A 3,421-nucleotide genomic window follows, 5' to 3' on the forward strand; every position below is an offset into this window, starting at 1 on the left:
ACTTAAATAATTCCTCTCCCTCCCTAACGTTAACCCCCTTGATATATTTATATAGAGCAAGCATATCCCCCCGCAGCCTTCTTCTGGCCAGGTTAAACAAGCCAAGCTCTTTGAGTCTCCTTTCATAAGGCAATTTTTCCATTCCTCGGATCATCCTAGTAGCCCGTCTCTGAACCTGTTCCAGTTTGAATTCATCCTTCTTGAACATGGGACACCAGAACTGCACACAGTATTCCAGATGGGGTCTCACCAACGCCTTATATAACGGTACTAACACCTCCTTATCTTTGCTGGAAATACCCCGCCTGATGCATCCCAAAATCGCATTTGCTTTTTTAACAGCCGTATCACATTGGCGACTCATAGTCATCCTGCTATCAACCAATACCCCAAGGTCCTTCTCCTCCTCTGTTGCTTCCAACTGATGCGCCCCCAACGTATATCTAAAATTCTTGTTATTAATTCCTAAGTGCATGACCTTGCACTTTTCACTATTGTATTTCATCCTATTTCTATTACTCCAGTTTACAAGGTGATTCAGATCTTCCTGAATAGTATCCCTGTCCTTCTCCCTGTTAGCAATACCCCCCAGCTTGGTGTCATCTGCAAACTTTATTAGCACATTCCCGCTCTTTGTGCCAAGGTCATTAATAAAAAGGTTAAATAAGATCAGTCCCAAAACCGATCCTTGAGGGACTCCACTAGTGACCTCCTTCCAGTCTGACAGTTCACCTTTCAATACGACCCGCTGGAGTCTCTCCTTTAACCAGTTCCTTATCCACCTTACAACTTTCATATTCATCCCCATCTTTTCCAATTTAACTAACAGTTCACCATGTGGAACCGTGTCAAACGCCTTACTGAAATCGAGGTAAATTATATCTACCGCATTTCCTTTATCTAAGTAATCCGTCACCTTCTCAAAGAAGGAGATCAGATTGGTTTGACACGATCTACCTTTAGTAAATCCATGTTGCAATTCGTCCCAATTACCATTGACCTCTATGTCCTTAAAATTTTTTCCAAGACCTTACATACTACAGACTTCAAGCTACCAGGCCTAGAATTACCCGGATCACTTTTATTCCCTTTCTTAAAAATAGGAACTACATTAGCAATCCTCCAGTCATACGGCACAACCCCCGAGTTTATTGATTGCTTAAAAATTATCGCTAATGGGCTCGCAATTTCACGCGCCAGTTCCTCTAATATCCTCAGATAGGGATTGTCCGGGCCCTCCGACTTTGTCCCATTGAGCTGTTCACGTACGGCCTCTACCTCAGTTGCGGTAATATCCACTTCCATATCCACATTCCCGTTTATCATCCCTCCATCATCGCTAGACTCCTCACTAGTCTTATTAAAAACTGAGGCAAAGTACTTGTTTAGATGTTGGGCCATGCCCAGGAATTCTTGCAGTTCAGCCAGGGACACACTTACACAATGGCACAGCAGTGTGTGTGTTATGGAAGCTGGTCTGAGGGAACAATTGGAATTGATCACTCAGTGAGAACAGAACTGGAGTGTAGTGAGAGACACATCTTAAGCAAGTAGTTGTGGCTGAGTGGTTAAAGTGATGGGCTAGAAATCCATTGGGGTCTCCCTGAACAGGTTCAAATCCTGCCAACTACGGAGGAAGTTGTGGTTCTTCAGTTTCAAAGAGCTGGGTCTTATCTCACTCTCAATCTATATCTACACTATTGGGTAATGTGGCTTTAAAGTGTTTCAATTAAACAGCTGTTGCATGTCCACACTATGCCCCTTGTGTCACCAGAACACATCCAGGCTAGACTCTTGGATGGCCACAGAGAGCAGTGCATTGTGGGTAGCTGTGCAACTGGCTGCGGGTGCTTTGGGAAGGGTTTGCAAAGCCTCATGGGCTGGTACAGCATCACATGATGCAGGTTTCTCTATCCCATTGTTCCATGGGAATCCTACTAGATTGCCAGCTGCTTTTCAACTGCAATGTGCCTGGTGGGGTAGAGAGTGTGTTTGTGTGTGTGGGGAGAGGGATTGTGTGGGCACACTGTCTGTAAGTTCAGACAGCTGCTGCAAGCAACCAGTCCTGAGGCAGGGGGAAGGGGACAGCCCCAACATCAGCCACTGTTTCCCTCACTGGCTCAGCTCAGCACAGCAGGCTCTGTGACACACACACACTGCTGCCTGCTTAGCTCTGTGTCAGGGGTGCTGGAACAGGGGGTTAGAGGGCCATGGCCCCACCACTCTTTACTGGCTGTTAGGACAAATGATGGAGTGGGGGGAAGGGTGGAGTCTTGGGGAGAAAAGGCGTACTGTGGGTGTGGCCTCGGGGGAGGGGTGGTGTGAATGTGGGTCCCTGGGGAAGGGGTGTCATGGGAGCACCACAGTTCAGACAACAGTGCCCCCCCCACACTGTAAGGAAGCTCCCGTCGCCCCTGCTCTGTGTTCGTGGCGCGGGAGAGAGCAGCGTTCCGCGGCAGTGATTTGCTCCCCAGGGCTCCGGCAGGGGGGCTCAGGCAGCGATTTAAAGGGCCCGGGGCTCTGGCCTCTGCAGGGAGCCCTGGGTCCTTTAAATCACCAGCTTGGGGAAGCTGGGCCGGGCTAGCACAGCGTACCCGCTCTTGCCGGTACCCAATACCGGACCGGCCCGGCTTACTTTCACCTCTGGAAGGACCTCACCTGGATCAATAACTGGTTAAAAGCTAGGAAACAAAGCGTAGGACTAAATGGTCAGTTTTCAGGATGCAAACAGGTAACTAGTGGTGTCTGTACTGGGACTATTCAACATATTGATAAACGATCTGCTAAACAGCGAGGTGACAAATTTTGCAGATGATCCCAAACTACAGAGGATAGTTAAGTGCGAAGCAGCCTGTGAGGAGCTAAAAAGAGATTTCACAAAACTGGGTGAAAGGGCAACAAAATGGCAGATAAAATTCAATGTTGATAAATGCAAGGTGATGCACATTGGCAAACACAATCTCAACTCTACATATAAAACGATGGGATGTAAATTAGCTATTGCAACTCAAGTGAGAGATCTTGGAGTCACTGTAGATAGTTCTCTGCAAACATCCACTCAATGTGCAGCGGCCGGCAAAAAGTAGGGAAGGTGTCCGTAGTCTCTGTTTGCTGGGAGCGGGTGACAGGGGATAGATCACTTGATGATTACCTGTTCTGTTCATTCCCTCTGGGGCACCTGACTTTGGCCGCTATGGGAAGACAGGACACTGGGCAAAATGGACCCAGTCTGACCCAGTCTGGCTGCTCTTAAGTCCCTATGCTCCTTTCATACAGATGCCTGGGATTCTGCCTCACAATGTGTCCCTGAGGTCTCAGCCAAAATGCCCAGACTGGCAAACACTCTGGGCTCCTGAAGCCTCTGCCTCCCACCTAGTGCCTATGGCTCATGCCTGACCCTTGCTGCTGCTCCTTGCTGTAG

General features: G+C 48.3%; 1 non-coding gene across 1 annotated transcript; it reads left to right on the top strand.

The window, feature by feature from the left end:
• The first annotated feature begins 1,550 nt into the window (after positions 1 to 1,550).
• TRNAS-AGA (transfer RNA serine (anticodon AGA)) lies at positions 1,551 to 1,632 on the top strand. The gene has a single exon. It is a non-coding gene; the product is annotated as a tRNA-Ser (tRNA).
• The last annotated feature ends 1,789 nt before the right edge of the window (positions 1,633 to 3,421 follow it).

The sequence above is a fragment of the Gopherus flavomarginatus genome, chromosome 11, assembly GCF_025201925.1.
Source record: "Gopherus flavomarginatus isolate rGopFla2 chromosome 11, rGopFla2.mat.asm, whole genome shotgun sequence".
NCBI classification, from domain to species: Eukaryota; Metazoa; Chordata; order Testudines; family Testudinidae; genus Gopherus; species Gopherus flavomarginatus.